We start from the raw sequence: 19,363 nt of genomic DNA, 5'->3' as shown, positions 1-19,363 counted from the left end.
TGTCCGTTTTGATCAGTCTGGTCCCTCGAGAGATTGTTTTGAAACTTACCATAGGGAGGTAGATCTAGGGTTTCTCGACCCTTAAAGTCACGCAAATCACTTCGATCCGAGTAAACTTCCCGCTTTGTGGTAGATTTGTCATATTTGACTAACTCCTTTTTTATTAAACTAGACCCTCGATCAGATAAAGTAATGGCTGTGGTCATGCTTGAAGGTCAATATAACTTGACCATGACAACATTCGTGACCTTGACCAACTTCCATATTTATGTTAAATATCCCACGTTAAAAAAAAAATCAGACTTCGATCCAAGTGTATATTTTGTACTAACTAAATTCTGCTGGTTGGAAATGTGTTCACCTATAAGGTTTGCACTGTTCAAATATGGCCATTTTGATCTCAAGACTTGTGGACGGACGCACACTCTTGATCCGTGTCATCTCAGGTGCCGCCGCTTTAAAATATTGAGAAAAAGGTGTTTTTTACGTCTTGTGTCGGTATAATTGACATACACGGCAAAGTCCCGATAACGGTTTTTAACTTTTTATGGCCAATTTGAGGGATAAGCACACGAATTAAATGGGCTAAAGTATGGTCTTACAAGATGCTTCGAATGGTAGATTGCTAAAAGTCGTGAACACCCGGATCGTGCAGAAAAGGTTCAAGAGCGGGTTCTAAAACCTGGCCAATAAACGGGGGAATGGGCATTTTGGAAATGTATCGTTTAACTCATAAACAAGTTTAAGGCTAATCAGTCATATGCTATCGGAATGGTTACAGCAATAACAACTGAGTTGGAGGGCTATCCGCTTTTCCTAGGCACCAGCTAAAGAGTAGAAACGGTTTAAACCGATGTACCATCTCGGTGCGTATTCAAGAGCGGTTAAGAACACATTGGACAAAAGATGAAAGCCCAAATAGCCTTAAATGCTATAATATTTGGCATTTTCTCTGAGAAAAAACAACATCATGTTACAAAAACGTTCATGTCTGCTTAATTGAAGTGCGGTCGTCCGTCTGTACGAGTAAAATAGGCTTTCAACGCTGACTGCGGCTGGTGAAAACCCTTTTTTGTAATATTGTTCACTATTTTACACCTGGATTTGGACAAACTGCCAGGTCTTAATAGATATGATAATCCAATGCCGACAGAAAGGTCATTTGGACGCTAGAAAATCCGCCGTTATGGATTTTGCAGAAAAAAAGTGCAATGAGTTTTACCATGAATGCCACTTTCTCTTGGAGTAACAACTGCTACCGGGAACCGGGTTATACACATTTACCGGAAATTCTCTGTATTTTTCGGTGTCAAAAAAGATCATGAAAATCTGTTTTATTCTGTTCTGCTGGAAATTTCAATGAAAAAGTCTGTGGTCGGTCAAGCAAAGATTATACAAAGTATAATTCCACGTTAGATCGACCCTCAGCGTACTCGCATGATGAATTGGCCGACAGAATTATAAAATGAGGTTCTGTATACACAACTTTTCACAAAGTTACATTACATTACCTTATTTTTTAAATAAAATATTCTATTAGTCTATGATTTGCAAATTGTTATTTGTCAGTCAAATTTGTACCTATAAGTAAAAACGTTCGACTGCCAAATTCATGTAGCCATAGGTACAATATTGTTTTCTTACATTGAAACGGGGGTTTAAGTTGAATGCCATTTAATCACTTTTATATATAAAGGCAGCAATTCGTATGCAGAAACTGTAGTGTCATTTCAGAAATTATGTCATCGACATTGTGTTTAAGCTCTGTGCTTACCTCTCTTCTTCTTTCAATAAAGTGTGTCACCAATTAATAGGTATCACTGCACTGTTTAATTGTCACTGAGGGGATTGAATTTCATAAAAATGGAAATATTTTTTTGATATTGTCACTTTCTCAAACAATGAAATATCATATTCAAATGATATTCTCAAAATTCACTTCTTTCACAAGGTGAAACATCATGCAACATGATATTGAAATAAACATTTTTCTTTTACTATATCCACAAAAAGATGGCTATAAAATGACTTAATGTACATTCTATATGAAAGTGATTTTATTAAGGATATTGCACCGATGATATTGTGTCCCAGCCCTGTACATACTAAAGTTCAATATAATGCGAGAACAGGAAAATTTTCGAAAAATTATCTTTTATATGTGCACTGTTTGAGATGATCAGATATCTGTTTTATTTCATGGAAATATCTTTTTAAAGCATTGGAAAGCACTCGCTGTTATATACAATGTAGATATGAAAAAACCTCATGGTATACCTTTTCAGGTTCAGTGGGAATCTAAATATGACTATAAAAATCCCTCAACTACTCAATGATCAGCCAAATTCAAACATACCGTAACATGTTCAGTATTTTATTCAATAATATAACATAGTACATTATAATAATTTTTCACAGGTCTATCTATGGCACAATGATGGTTAATGATTACAGAATAACCTAGAACTTAAAAAGAACATATAAAACAAGTTTGATGCTAAAATCACTAATGTTTCTCTTAAAGCTACACTCTCACAGATTTAATGTTTTTACAACTTAATGAAAGTTTCAAGTTACATAAAACATGAAAATCGATAGGAGATAAATGCAGTACTATAAATAAAATATGTATTAAAAATAATACATATTTTTAATACAAAGACACAAATTAAAGAAAGCAGACTGTCAGGCCATGATAAAGATTTGTGGAGACATAACCTCAAAGGCATACAAAGACATAAGACTGTGAGATGCCTTGTTAGTACATTTCAATGATTAAGAATGGATCATTAGTTCCACTAACTCTGACAGAATTTACTTCATATCATCTAACTACTACATAAAATATCAGAGGTCAAATTCTTAGGCAATACTAGCAAGTGCATACGTGCAAAGACACATAGATCATAATATATCCACATTAAACACATTTTTTAAAGATGCACTCTTACTCCCAAAAAGGTTTACCACTACTAATACTATTGTTTTAATATTGTGAAAAGAATTAATGAATGTTGAAAGCAATGGTTCTCATGAAGGATACCGATTTTGATTTGAAAGAAATGTGCATAAAACATGGTGTATCTACCTTATGAGACTATTAAAGTAGATCACAGTAAATCTTTTAGCATTCATCAATCATTAAATATTTTTGCGTTTTCTGTTATTAAATACAGGGTTACAAACTTGCTACCAGTAATAAATATGTTCCATCAATGCATTATTTAGTAAGTAGTTAAAGGTTTATCACTCAAAACATATGTTTGTTATACATATGTATGCATTGATTTTGAATAAGAGTGTCACTTTAACAATTAATTTGATTTAAAAATTACCTGACAAGAATTAGGAGCTTAAAATATGGAATTTAAAAAAATAATAAAGCAATACTTTTCATAAAATTAAAAGGCAGCAACAACAGTCACAGTATGTTTTAGCATATGCTATTTAAAACAATCTCTCAATATGGTCCAACTCGTACCCTACACATAAAAAGTACAAGTTGTATTTAAAGATAAATTCATGGTAAGTAAACAGCTACAAATTTAAAAGAAGTGACACTCTTATTCAAATTAACATTTTCTGTTTTTTTTTAACAATGTATCTTCTTACATTATGATGTAATATGTGCTTGTCAAAAGCAATAGAAAAATCAATTTAAAAAGTAAACAAGAATCGTGATGTGACAATAATTGTTTTGTTAAGGATTGGCAGAAGAAGTTCAGTTTCAACTGCTGTCTTCTATTTTTATAACAGTGACCTAGATCCTATGCGCCCAAAACACAATCTCATGAAAGTTCTCAATAAACTCTTCCTATATATCAAGTTTGGTCACAGTATATCAACCATAACTTATGGTATTCAGTACCAAAAAGTAATATTTTTTTAGTAACAGTGACATTGACCCTAAGGGGCCCAAGGCATTCGAATGAAAGCTCTCCATTAACTTGTCATATATACCAAGTTTGGTCACACATTGTCACCCCTTACTTATTCAGTACAAACTATAATTGTACTTTTCAGCAATACTGACTTTGACCTAGATCATAACCCAAAACACAATAAACAAGAGCTGTCACAGTATGTGACGAATGCCCCCGAATGTGACATTGACCTACGAACAAGGCCAGTACATGAAAAGTTGATCTTGCCTTTATGTGTCAAATACATATGGCAAGTTATTTTAAATTTCCTCTGAACATAAAAAAATACCACCCATACTTGACAACCTACACTGTTATGTCCTTATATTCAGAATTCCCTTGTGAATAAACACTTAGTGTATCTTTCACCTTAGAGGTAGGGACATGGGTCTTGCACAGGACACGTCGTCTTCGTATGTGGAACACATGTAGCAAGTTATTTTAAAATCTGTCTTTACAAGGGAAAGTTACAGCCCGGACACGACAACCTATACTCTATGCTTATATGCAGCACTCTATGGTGAATAAACACTAAGTGTGACCTTGTCCTTTGAGGTAGGGACACGGGTTTTGCACGCGACACGTCGTCTTGGTATGTGGTACACATGTGGCAAGTTATTTTAAAATCTGTCCATACAAGAGAAAGTTACAGCCCGGACACGACAACCTATACTCTATGTCCTTATATGCAGCACTCCATTGTGAATAAACACTAAGTGTGACCTTGACCTTTGAGGTAGGGACACGGGTCTTGCACGCCACACGTCGTCTTGGTATGTGGAACACATTTGGCAAGTTATTTTAAAATCTGTCCATACAAGGGAAAGTTACAGAGCCGGACGGACGGACGGTGCAATTTTAATATGCCCACCTTCGGGGGCATAAAAAGTCTGTATGAACTTTCATATAAACCAAGTTTGGTCACAATATGTCGACCTTTAAGTTAATCAATACCAGTTCTTTTGCTTTTAATAGTAACTTTGACCTTTATATTGATCCCAGAAGCCTAAAACGCAATCTCATGAAAGGTCTTCATAAAGGCTTCCTACATACGAAGTTTGGTCACTATATGTCAAACCTAGCTAAAATTATTTTACACATAAGGTGACTTTGAAGACCCTTCCACCAGCCCGCCCAAACAATTAGCTTTCAAAAACCCTGTTAAGAATATATAAATGTGCCTGACATAAGAAATAAAAATGAAAAAAGGGCAATAATTTGTATTTAGTTAAAATGGAGTTATGTCACCTTATTGTAAGATGTTCATCATTAATTGTGCAAGGTATTAAGTCCATTGAATGAAGGCTATTGAAGTATTAACCTCATTATGTAATGACCCTGAACAACTGTATGGAGTATTAAGTGACTTTAATGAAGGGTTTTGCAGTTATGAGTGAAAATCCCAACTTGGTCTTAAACTTTAACCGGACGCTAAAGCCAAAGCAGATGCTGAGGCGAGTGGTATAACCCTCCTTATTATTCAAATAGTCCAGCTAAAAATGTTGATAAGGTACATACCAGTTTGATATTTTGTCCATTTAAAAATATAACCACTGGAGGGAAGGCATTTATTAAGTTTTTATGCCAACCCCATACAAAAGCAAATGTGCCTTTTGGGGTGCAAATTAGCAAAAAAGCCCAACCATATATTATTAAAAATCTGCCAAACCCGGTGGTTATATGTTTTAGGAGAATAGCCCTAAGTGTTAATTACACTAAATATCGCCTTATTACAGCTTTGTTATTGACTTAAGACATGAGATGTTTATAATGTGTATTAGAGAGGTCCAATATCTATCGTTTTTGTTTAAGTTTAAGTCCCAGTCTAATCAAGATATCAAACTGGTATGTACCGGTACTCCCATATTTTATTGAAATGATTCCAATAACACCCTTATCTCTGTTACTTAAAAATACAGTTGTCATAACAGAGCCCGTCCTCTTTAAGTCCACATTGGCAGTGAGATTAAATTAAAATGTGATTCTGTTCATTCTTCTTCAAACAGCATTCATCGTGAATCTCGGACATCTTTAATCTATTGGAAATAGAAAGAAGACCTTCATAGAAATTATTTCCATTTTCAGTTTTATGTATTTCATCATTATGGCAATTAAATAATAGTACAAATAATATCAAATTATTATAAAGATGATTTTGACTTCTGTCATCTTCATTGCATCTAATCCATCTACATTATACTATCCTTTTACAATTGACATCTTTTTTAAATATATATATATATATAAAATACTGAATGTCTAATAAACATTACCTGTAAAAGTGTCATGACTTGCACCCATATCTGTTTTAACTGAGTCTGTATCTGAAAAGAGTGCATAAAATCAAAGCTTCACATACAAATTAGCTTCATGTAATAAAGAAATATATAATGATGCTATGAAGACAAACATGCACTTATAATAAACTAGAGGCCTATGTTCTACTGGCTGGGTTTGTGTGGTCAACATCACTGTTTTCGAAAAGAACCAACCCCTTATGGATTCTGAATACTCATTTTTTCATAAAGGCCCATAATCTTATCATTTCAAGGTTTTTTGAAAGGAACCAAGCTCTAATGGATATCAAAATACTGTACAAGTTTCATCAAGATACAATCAAAACTGAAGACTGTATCTTGTTAACCAGCAACTGCTTACTGACACACTGATTTTTTTACTATCAAGGCCCATAATCTAGGCATGCATGGGCGGATCTGGCTGGTTTTCAAAAGGAACCAAGCTCTTATGGATATGTAGATACTGTTCAAGTTCCATCGAGATACAATCAAAACTGAAGGCTGTATCATGTTAACGAGCAACTGCTTACTGACACACTGATTTTTTATACTATCAAGGCCCATAATCTAGGCATGCATGGGCGGATCTGGCTGGTTTTCAAAAGGAACTGAGCTCTTATGGATATGTAAATACTGTACAAGTTTCATCAAGATACAATCAAAACTGAAGGCTGTATCATGTTAAAGAGGAATTGTTTACAGACGCACGGAGGCACATACTACGTACACACTACCATCGCATAAGACTAAATGACTAAACAATAAACCAGTCCATTAGTTGAATAATTAAATTATATGATTTGTAATGTTCAGTCAACATTTAATGTATTGCACAAGCTCATGGTTGTTTAACATGTTAAACTTGTTAGGAATTAAATATCCAGTTAATAAACATATTATTCTTTGGGTTTAATTGCTGTAACGTTTGTTATTCAAATTAAATGACGCAACATGTTCAAATGGTCAATTCAGCCCATTTCTAAATTTACCATTACCTGGTATGTTTGAATTGTGTTGACCAGGTGGATGAGGTTAATGGAGCAATGGATGATAAAGGAACTGATTCAGAAAATTAATTGAAATTAATTCTTCTTGTATATTTATGTTTTTTCCCATTAATGATTTTTAAAAAAAACATAATTTCATTGCTTTTAAAGTATAAGCATGACAGCAAAAACAAATACTATAAATAAGCATATATATGAGAGACTGTCCAAATTTCATTAATCTGCACATTTGTAGAATTCATCATGAAAAATGGGCACATAATATTTGTTCTTTCTGAAGTTAACTGTATTACAAAAATTGTAATCAGATTTTGACTAGATTATGTACTGAACACATATGCCATGTAATAAAATAAAACTATGCCCTACATTCCTGTTTCAGTTCTTGTTTGGAGCACACCCAATATCAATGCAAAAGGTGCATCGCACATTTTTGTTCAAGATACATGTTTACAAGCGGCGCCATGTATAAGGCATTTTGAATAAAAAAAATTTCCTTTTGTAAGTAAATGATTGAACACATCAATGAAATGACATACAGAATTATCATATCAACATTACAACAAGTTTATAATACTACTTGTTTTCCTACCACAGATTCTTCATGTTCTTTATGAAAAAGAAATTAAGAAAGTAGTGTTCATACATTTTGAATTTTTAATCCAGTGTTCTTTCTTACAATGAATGTAGTCAAATTATGTAGGGTTGAAGTATGTAGTTGCATTGAAAACATGAGAAAAGTAATGGGACATAAATCATTCAAAAAATTGTGTGCCTATGACAATCCTTTAAAAGAAAGAAGTTTGGAAGAAATTTATATACATAGAAAAAAATGATTATTTCATTTGTAGTACCGGTAATTCTTTTGCAAGGCCCAGAATCACGCAATGCATATCATTTGGTAAACAACACATTTTTCAGGCATGTGGGAAAAGGCTGTGACCTGTACTTTTGTTTTTAAACTAATATACGATACATTTAAGGAGGTTGCAATTATAAGTAACTTCTACTTCAATGAAATCGGCTCGGGTTCATATAAATCAGAAAAAGAAAGATACAGAAATCGAAATGTTATATACTTAATACTCTGTGTACAGCACTGATGATGATTGAATAACTGGTTATATACAAAACATTCCATATAATTTACATTGCATCAGGGACCCACCATCATCTTCAGTTTAAGGGGTTTCATGCGCTGCAGATCCTTGACGTGTGCAAGCTGCTATTGCCCTTCTCTCCATTTCTATCTCATTGGCTGCAGGCTGAAATTTTTTAGTCTGCTTAGCACATCATAGCCACTTGGCAGAAGGTGGAATGAATTAATATTAACTTCAGTTATTATTATATGCAGTTATGACAGTATACTATCCAATGTTCTTCTATTACTTTTGATGAAAGGTTCTCTTCAAAGGACAAAAATGATAATCACAATTCTAATTGAAAAATATTTGTAAGTCATTACATGTATGTGTACCTTTTTTTCTCACAACAAGAAGTCTGCACAGTTCAAACATTTATACGTTCTTAATGTTGTTACTTGGGATGCCTCCTAGGATGGCTCAAGGCACCTGCAGAGAAACAATACTTGTCAGATAGAATATGCATTCATATAAAACATTGGTTTATACACTCTTTTTTTATCTCACTATTTGGACCAGATATAATACCATAGTTTTATGATAAACATTAGGTTTATCTTTAAAGATCTTCCAACATATATTTATCCATATAAAGCACATAAACAAGGCAACCTGAAACTTAAGGATTTGATAAGAAATCCTCAAGTTTGTAAGCAGACAAAGTTAATTTGGCAATATTTGGACACATTGGTTAGAGTCTCATTGTCAATTAATGAAATAAACAAATGTATGGAATAAAAATACTCTGTCAATCAGACAACAGGTGGGATTTTTCTTGTTGCTTGTGAAAAAATACAAAATACTTAACTGTTGTTTAATGAAATACCTTCTTTTTCATCAGAGGATTGATAATTATAAATCTAAGACAATGTTAAACATTGCATTATCACTAGTGTACGAGAATGATAAAATATATGCTATATTTCAAGCAACTCCAGTTATACCCCATCCCCTAAAGATCAGCCAGTGTTATATACTAGTACCTCTTCTTGACTTTAAGCTGAGAACAGTCATTAACTTTTTTTTCCTTTTCTTCTTTATGCAACAAAGTTTAAAATAAAATTAAGTGCACATTACACATCATTACAAAATATTTGAATTAGCTTGACACATCTACTCTAGCTGTTAAATAGATACATGTGGTTTACTTGTAACATTTTTGCTACCAGTAATAATCAAATATATTATCAGCTTTGACAGGTTATAATTTTCACCTACTGTAAAACCATTTTCAATTTTGTGTGGTATGAATCTCATTCATAATCCCTTGTATTTCCCACGTTTTTACAAATGCATCTAAATCCCATCGGAAAACATCCTCTTGTATACATTGATCGTATACTGAGGGCAATATACCAGTACTATTTTGCAAATATGTTGGTCAGTCAATAACAGTTGATTTGCACTACATCTGAGTGCAATTATTGTTTGTATCAGAATTTTAGGTTTTTATTTTTGTCTTCTTTGATCCAACAATCTGATCAATTCATCAAAAAATGAAAAAAGAAAGATTGAATTAATGCAAGCCATTTAAGTTCAAATTCTATGGAGATTAATTCTGTTACTACTATATATTTTAATGTTTAAAGTAACACTCTTATTCAAAATCAATACAAACGCATGTATAAACAAAAATAAAGTCTAAGTGATAAATCTTTATCTTCTTTCTAAATAATGCATTTATGGTGAATGCTAAAGATTAACTGTGATCTACTATGGTCTCATTGAAATACTGTGATTTCTGCACCTTTCTGTTAATTAAACTTGGTACTTTATACATGAAAACCATAGATTTAAACATTTTTTCATACATTTGGTATATAAAAACAATTGTACCAATTGTGATAAATCTTATTCGGGAGAAAGAGTGTGCCTAGTTTATCATGCAGATTTTTTTTCAAAAGTTTACAAGCAAACTTAAGAGAAAAACATACAAGTACTTTACATAAATGATAAGCATTCTTAGGATAGCAGTAAGCCAGTTACTATCCTCACAAGAGACAATGCTCATCAAGGAATATAAATGCATAGGAGTGATTCAATAAAGTTAGCAACCATCTTTGATTTTGTCAAATCAAATATAGAAATCTCACTTTCAGATAGCTTTGAACATAACTGTAAACGAGAAGTTGAGCTAGACACAGGAAAGGACAGTGCGATTTTAATTTTTTCACTCTCGGGGGCATAAAAAATACACCTCAGAAATCAGTGAGATAAATTGGTTTTACTTTAACTTACCCATAAGAACTCGATCAGGCCAAAGAACATTTGGATTCCTCTTCACAAAGAATGGTGGGAATGAAAGATGGTGTGTACTGTCCCTTCTGATGCACTGTATACAGGAATGATACATGTCTATTAATCATTGTTATCACTAACTACATGAAACATGGCTTGAAACGGGCCAATTTCAGCACAATTAAGAGAAAATAAATAATATTTATATGACCATAGAAAAATTGTTTGTATTTTGAAAGTCATTTTGAAACTCATATTCTTCACAAAATTGCAGTGTCCATTCATTTTCACTTAAGGCTTGATGGGATAAAATAGTTTTGAAACTATACCATTGAATTGCTTTCAATATTTTGGCTTTCCATGTCAAATATTTATTGTTATCATAGATGCAAATAAGTCATTGCCTTAACACAAAAGTAAGTACCTAAACAAGTAAATAATCAATTGAAAAGAACTCATATTGATAATTGGCTCCAAATGTAATCTTCTGTAAAAATCAACCTTGCCTTTGTGAGCATATCCCTGGATCTTTCCTGTGATGTTCCATCCTGAACATACTTTGGCTTTCACCATTCTGGAAATGCGGACAATGGGCCTGTAACAATTCAAAACAAAATTTTACAACTATAATATTAAATTGGGGTGGGGCATCATTTCAAGATCTGTTCAAAGACACAATTAAATCAGTGCCTGAATGTACAACAAGGCAATCCAAAGGACAGCTATATCCCCTGCAAATAACATTCTCGGATATCTGAACATAACGATATTTGTTATTCATATTGTGTGTACTAAGTGTAGGACCTTTAAATGTTAGATGTGACCTTGACCATTGAGTTATGGACACAGGTCAAGGTCACTGCAAATCATCCCAATGAGGACACATTTCTACCAGGTAATATGGTAATCCATTCCTGCAAGTTATACTCCAGACACGAGCATGTGTACTATGGCCTTTAAATGTCAGATGTGACCTTGAACATTGAGGTTTGGACCTGGGTCAAGGTCACTCCACATCATCTCAATGACAACATTTGTAAAAAGTTATATGGTACCCATCAATGCATTTGAAATATGGACCCTGATCAAGTTCACTGCACATCGTCTCAATAAGGACAACATTTGTACAAAGGAAAATGGTAATCCATTAATGCATAAGTAAGTTAAAGCCCGGACACGAAATGTTATGGACAGACAGACGAAATGCATTCCTATAATCCTCTCCCCACTCTGTTGCGGGGGAATAAAATCAGAAACTTTTTAACAATCATCATTCAATGTCCGTGGACTGGAGTTACAAATTCAAAAATATTACAACTTAAAGCTGCACTCTCACAAATTTACCGTTTTTACAACTTTTTTATTATTTGTCTTGGAATTAGCAAACTTTTGTGTCAATATCTGCAAACCAGTGATGAAAGACCGTTGGCAAAATGTCACATCGCAGATTTTCATATTTCCATTCCAAATTTAATGTTTTATGGCTTAGACGATTTAAAAAAATGCATAAACATCAATTTTGGAGAGGAAATATGAAAATCTGCCATCTGATCTTTTGTCATCAGTCTTTTATTACTGGTTTTCTGATATTTACGCCAAAAACTGCTCGTTCCAAGACAAAAATAAAAAAGTTGTCAAAACGTTCAATCTGTGAGAGTGCAGCTTTAAGTCAATTTACAAACTATCAAGGTACTGAGTATCAGTGAAAGTGGCTTAAACTTTGGCTTTCAAGGGGCTTTCTCACGTAAGAAAAGTAAGATGCTGGGTTTCAAATTTGGCCACGCGGGTTTGAACCCAGTCTCCTACACATTTTTTTTTATATCAAAGCGTTACACATTCTATTCGATAATTGTCCAGACATCAGATGGTCAAAAAACCCAGTAACTTCTCAAAAACAGCATAGAAATTTCCTTGTGAGCTACCATGAGGCAGACCATTTATAATGAAGATAAACCCAACAATTATGTCACATCACTGACATAAGCACAGTTTACCTGTTTAGAAATAGCACATAATGGGTTCCCAGTTAAAAAAAAGCATGGAATGATATGACCGTGCAAGTCATGTGATCATTTCATATCTTAAACTCAACTTTAAAGCATTGTAGCAATACATATAGCCCGGAATTAACATAACTGAGTTTTCCCATGCCGGTACAAATAAAAGGTGAATTTCAAGCTATTGAAATGCATGTAACAGTCCAATGACTCTATTGTTTCCAAAGTAACGTGTATATATTACAACGGTTTAATTTTGTTTGTACCGGAGGATTAGGTTGGGTAAACCAGAATAGCTATAATTCCGGGCTACAACTATTTGCTGTGACTTTCAGCAGAGTTGACCTTCACTGTGTCTATGTCGTGACTAGCCTTTCAGTATACTAACCAAATCTGTGATATTTATATATATAATATATGCAAATTATATAGATGAAAAGCATTCCTTTGGCTGCCATTTTAGAGCACCTGCTGACACTGTATAGAAACACCAAACCTAATTGTACCCAAAGACAAAGCAATAATAGTTCCCATAATTGGGTATTGGAACCATGAGTTCACTGGACCACTTTATTGACTTTTACAGCAGGGTATGTATTGATCTGTAATTCATTTTTTTTTCACAACAATATATAAAAGTTATGTAAATTCTAGACAATATTTTTAATTGTGTGCAATTGTATTATGCGGTGTCCCTTTAAAAGATTAATAGTTTCATATCTAAATCATGCTCCAGTAAGAGTACTTAATTCTTTTAGGTATTGGATTTGTATCAACGCTGTTAATAAAACAGTACTGTCATATAATGAATACCACTGACACCAAAATGTGTGATTTAGGTGTATAAAATAGTGTTTTTGTTTACTAAATATGTGTCTGTTTTGATGGATTTCTCCAACTGTTTGAACAAACTAGTTTGGTCGTTAGCTAGTGAAAAGGAGTATAAACATTGTTTCACTAAAAGCAATATATAGGTACCCTATGACTTGATATCAATATTATTCATGTTTGAAGTGTGTGTGGACATTTTTTTTAAAAAAGAAAAGATTACTATTACTATCTTTTGACTTTTCAATGTTATAACCCTAGAGGGTATTTAGCCTTTCTCGTATGCAAGGCTCACGCCTGTCATTTTTCGGCTGTGAATTTTAACAAATTCACAGACAGGCTGAAAAACAGACATTTTTTTCAAGTATTCTGTTTGTCATGTATAGTATACTATGAGAAATTCGTCCCTCAAACTGTCTGAAGAGTGACAATATTAAATTTTTGAAAAAGATGATCACACAAGTTAAATTGCACCAGTCAATTGTAACAACAAATTCCCAGGTCTGGGGGGGAAACCAATAACTGGTGCATTGCATGCCACTTCCATGAGACAGAATTGTCATATTCGGAGGCAATTGTGCAGAGACCATGAAAAATACCGTCATGTTTACATGTTGAAATTAGACTTGGAAGATAAACAACCCTGAATGCTTTATTTAACATGAACACCTTGAGACAACCACCTTATAAAATAGAAAAAAATAGAAAAAGATGTAGCAAAAGGCAGATGTGGTAAACAAGAGTCCAGGTGCAATACCCTAGCTCTTTTACAAAGAGACCCCTTAGTTCCTTCACGGGCTAGGTGTGAAGCACTGATACACAGGGTGCAACTTACCTAGACTAAACCAGTACTGAATACACTACTTTTTCAAGCACTACACTGCCAGGCACCAGACAAGGGAGCTACATGTACTTGTACCAACTTTTAAAGTATTTCAGTAAGAAGTGGCTTGGGAGTTTGAACCCTGACCTCCAACTCCTTAGGCGGACAACTTTACAACTGGGCATCGGAGACAGTTATAGATATCTACCGGCAGTATTTATTTACTGTGACAATTCACAAACATGTCTTTTTCATTTCTTAACTCCTGTGTACATGGTTGTAAACATCAGTTTTTTGGAGCATTTTAAATGTTTGACAACTATTTCCTCATGATAAATTTTATTTTGTCCCATTACATGACAAGCAACCAACAATGTGGCTCTTACTTCTAAATAGAAGATTCTGATGTTGGTGATGAAATTCACATACCGTGACGTCAACTTTCATATAACCTGTTCTAATAGCCCCACAATAACTTACTGAGATGAAAAGAATTCAAACAGGAGTTATAGCAGGGCAGCTTAAAGAATAATTATGACATTACTGGTTGACCATACGTGGTATATTTCCAAAGAGGGCACAAATACTGATCACCTACTAATTGTAACCAGCCCCCCCCCCCCCAGGTCTGACTTTCGGTCCAGCCAACCCCGGGTAAAATCCCCGCCCTGCGGGGACAAACTGATGTTTAAACCCCGGCCAAATGCCCCCGCACCCCAGAGACTCTAAATAACGCCCAATCTCGGCTTAATATGGCCCTATGACAAAACCACCACGGTCACCTGGCCCTGCGGGGTCACCTGGAAAGTAAAAACACGGCCCTTTTCCCCGGTATACCCAAAGACCTGGGGGAACCGTGGTTACAATTGACTGGTGCATTATTTGATGAATACAGTTCATTAATTTCATCTTGTTTGTTGAGTACTTTTTAAAAAAAAAAATGCCATTTAATGTAAATACGCTTAAAAATCATAATGTAGCACACGCGGGAATGACCTCAGAAGATTCATGTGCATTTTTGAGGTTTTGTGGTTATGTTAACTTCAAGATATTTATAAATATAAATAATCTTAACATTTGAATTGCAATTGTTCCAAAAAACATTTGAAACAATAAATAACTTGAGTGAGGCTTATGCACCAGTCAATTGTAACCATGCCCCCCCCCCTCCCTTTCTGGGGGATAGCGGGGATTTTGACTTTCAGCCCAGCCAACCCCAGCTAAAATCCCCGCCCTGCGGGCACAAACAGATGGTAAGATCCCCGCCAAATGCCCCTGTCCGCCAGGGACCCTAGGTATATTTAAAGCGAAGACAAAACCACCTCATTCACCCGGCACTGTGGGGCCACCTGAAAGGTAAAAACATGGCCCACTTCCCCAGCTATCCCTGGTATATACCCCACCCACACCCCCGGACCTAGGGGGGCCGTGGTTACAATTGACTGGTGCATTACAGTAGTGTTTATTCAAAATAGCATCGGTAATATTTATAATTGTATTACCATGCAAGGAAACAGTATATGTGCCCTCCATAGCATAATTTTAATGGTGTTTTTCTTTCCATAATATGAACGATTTTTTTACATAAAAAAATATTAGGACGGGAATCTGTTGTCACATTAACCAAAGATGTTTCATACGAAGTTTTAACTTACAACAAAAAAGATAAGTGTGAAAAAACACTTAAAAAGTGTACGGATTTGTATCCTTAGCCTATATGTAGTCAAAGTAAAAACATAAAAAGAACTAACAAATATTGAAATAAAAAACATCAATTATTATTTTGGAATTGGATCGATGCCATTTTCACCGTTGGCTACGACGCTAAACTCAATTGAACAAAGTATTTAAATTACACACATTTAACACCACTTATCTTCTCATGATTTCATACAAACATGCAACCAAGTATGCGTAAGTCTCGTTACCGGCAACACATTTCCTTCTTCTAGGCAGCCATTTTTGTTACAGTCAGCATCACGGTAGTGTAGCACCGCGCATGCCCACACCACGTGACTATTTTAATATTCCATATATGGTAAAAACCGAAAAACTTACCACAGCCTAGTGAGTAAAAGAAAAGTTATCTTTGATTTAAGTCTTCATTTTAATCAAAATATTGCCTTCCGACATAGCATTTATGACGTAATTTATCACGTGGTATACACACACTGTAATCGACAAGCAATGCTCTTGATGAAGGATAACGAGTTGTACGAATTCTGACCTGTTCATTTTTTCAACCCTTTTGAGAGAACTGAAAAGCTAATTGAAAACCCTCTATTTGTAAATACGCATTTAATAAAATTGTGCAAGAATCGTGGAAAGAGCGTAGTGTAGTCGGCAAGAACGCGGCGATATCCTTTTATCAGTCTTTTAAGTCTGTCTACCAAAGTGGTTGGGTCTTGTAACGTGGTACAAGCGCGAAAGCGATGGTCGTGGAGAAATCGTAGTAGAAGCGTAGATCAGGCGATTCGCGGACGATACTTTTTGATTGGCAAGGGTTTGATGCCGTTCTCGCCTCGATCTGATAAATTATTCAGGTCTGGATGAGCGGCATGAACGTGGTAAGATCGTAGCTCTGTGTGAACGGGGCTTAGTAAAATTCAAATTGCCATACAAATCGCGGCTTACAGTGCTTTATATCTCTTGGTCAACTAAACGTATTTCTGTCCTGTTTACCTCTATTCCTCTATTAAACATTTGCACATCAATAAATCAACACCTCTAACTGAAAAAAAAACACATTTGGGCGAAAATAACACTACACTCATAGTAGTTTATGATCATTAAAAAAAATAACTAATGCTAATTTTTGCAAATGTAACACTAAACATGCTCTGATGCAATAACCTTCCAAAATCGGCCAATACAACGAAAGCTTCAAAATTTACTCTTCCAGCGTTATGGTTACTCAGGTCACAAACAAATACTCCTAACACGAAAGTGTGACTGAAACACATATCTCTCGTAATGTAAGTTTTTCAGTCCGGCAACTGAGCAAAGGTACGTTACATATAGGCCTTTGAAGGTGATTTTATTCTCTGGAAACATTCGTTATATCTGTAACATTTAAACCATTCAAAGTTCAGAATTACACAGATTTTTTTTTTCAAAACCCTCAAACACACATTTAACGTAACACGTAACTCTCATGTTTCAATGAAACCGATGTAACCAATGTTAACAGTGTTACCACGTAATCTGATTTTCATGAGAACAGAATAAACTTTTCGTTTTTTTTTCGAAAACATACTTCTTACTCAATGTGAGAAATATAGCCAACCATGTCCATTGTCAGCCGGAAAACTCTGTTTTGAACTGAAGCTTGAAATACCCTTTATTTTCCAGTAAAAAAATGTTTATGAAACTGACTGTGATACAGTTTAAGGGCCTTCCACAGTGCTGAAGTCGAAACCCGTTGGCTCGATATTCCAGGAACTCGCCAAAATACTTCGAGCCTCGAGAATATCGAGCCAAGCGGGATGGCTTACTGAACGTGTATTTTTCTTTGATACGTTAAAGAAAGTCTTGATTACCAAGTTTGTTATTTGCTACGTTACCTCAGCAAAAGAAGAGTTTTCATTGGACATAACATACACACATTGTACAGTTCGCAACATGACGCATTCGATAATATCAATATCAAAATATCATTTGATTTTTTTCTTCATTTATAAATAAAACAAAACACATCAATGCGAAAAAAATAAACAAACAATCTGTATACAATGAAGTATGTTGTACAGGGTACTTCTCTAGATTGCTCAGCATTTGACATGTGCATGAATTATTCCATTTGTCAAAACATTTTTGTCATGTTTTGACTATATTACATACATCCGTTCCAACATGTGTAGCTGTAATAATGTATTGAGCAAATGTTACGAAACAAGATTTTATCAGATTTCCAATTAAAAACATTTGCATTTTTCCAGAAATATTTATGTCAAAATATTTAATACTTCTCAATCAACAATGTCTTTTGGCTTCGTGGTGTTTGAAGCCATTTTAAGAAAGATATTTGCTTTTTTTAACCAGGATATAAATTTAATCCACATTTTATCATTATTCTATTTAACTTCTTACTTATTCAAAGATATCATCAAGAACCCACAAGACATTGTTCATTAGGTAATCTGAGGTATTTTGACACACAAAAAAAGTTATATTGTCAAGAGACTTTTTCCGAAAATATTGCAAATACTTTACAGGGGCGTAGCTAGGCCGTTTCGAAGTATACGCACAATTGCGGTTGAAAAGGCGGACGGCCCTTATTGGGGGTCAGGAGGCTCTGCCCCCCCCCCCCATACTGGATACTATATAGCAAAATGAATTTCTTAGTACAGGGTCATCAGCATTTAATCAAAATGCTATGTCTAAAACGGTTTCGTAGGAAATTTAAAAATGGAAATTGTCTTAAATAATGAAAATGAATATTGACGGTTGTTAAAAGGTTTTCCTTAGCTCTTTTAACCTTTTCATCACCTGTACACCTCTACGTATGCAGCTCATATTAGCGGCTCCGTCAAGACCCTGTCCCCGCATATTGCCAAGGTCAACCCCTGTCGCGGTCAAATTGTCAGAAGGTGAACATATCGTCTATAAACGGTCTTATGTAACTTGATGAGTGACGAAACACCTACCGACTTCTTTCGTAATGAAAAAAACGCACGAGATATTTAAGAAAAACAGCTGAGCTGGAAAAAAACCTCCGGCGGGACTCGAACCCGCAATCCCCGGCTTAGGAGGCCGATGCCTTATCCATTGGGCCACGGAGGCGACAACAATTCGGTACCACATTGTTTAAATAGAAAAGCAATTGCTTTACACATCCGACGGGGCTCGATTGTTAAAGAACTGTATGTTAAAGTTACTTCGGTTAGTTGCCATGGATATTTCTGCGAGTAATAATGCTTGTGCATGTACCAACTACAATAGAACATGCAATCTTGTGGCGTGCATATCTCAACCAAGTGCCAAGGTCATTTAACATAGTTCTAAACGTGATGGAACTTTGCATACAATTAAGCTTTTATAGGAATTGGCTTTCGTTCAATAACTTACATTAATACTATTAAAAATCATCAATTGTTATTGTTATTATT

At 34.7% G+C, this 19,363-nt stretch overlaps 1 long non-coding RNA gene and 1 other non-coding gene across 3 annotated transcripts; both read right to left on the bottom strand.

Moving 5' to 3' along the window:
• Window positions 1-2,358: 2,358 nt before the first annotated feature.
• On the bottom strand, window positions 2,359-10,703 carry LOC128218114 (uncharacterized). Of its 2 annotated transcripts, XR_008258324.1 has the most exons (5): window positions 10,608-10,703; window positions 8,705-8,798; window positions 8,396-8,492; window positions 6,197-6,247; window positions 2,359-5,959 (listed from the first exon to the last, which is right to left on the bottom strand). It is a non-coding gene; the product is annotated as an uncharacterized LOC128218114 (long non-coding RNA). The 2 variants fall into 2 exon arrangements; XR_008258325.1 differs by lacking the exons at window positions 8,396-8,492; window positions 8,705-8,798; window positions 10,608-10,703 and adding an exon at window positions 7,216-7,276.
• Window positions 10,704-18,964: 8,261 nt separating this feature from the next.
• Window positions 18,965-19,037, bottom strand: Trnar-ccu (transfer RNA arginine (anticodon CCU)). The gene has a single exon. It is a non-coding gene; the product is annotated as a tRNA-Arg (tRNA).
• Window positions 19,038-19,363: the final 326 nt, after the last annotated feature.

The sequence above is a fragment of the Mya arenaria genome, chromosome 14 (genome assembly GCF_026914265.1).
Source record: "Mya arenaria isolate MELC-2E11 chromosome 14, ASM2691426v1".
NCBI lineage: Eukaryota > Metazoa > Mollusca > Bivalvia > Myida > Myidae > Mya > Mya arenaria.
The sequence above is the reverse complement of the archived record's forward strand: the minus strand, read 5'-3'. Positions and strand labels throughout refer to the sequence as shown.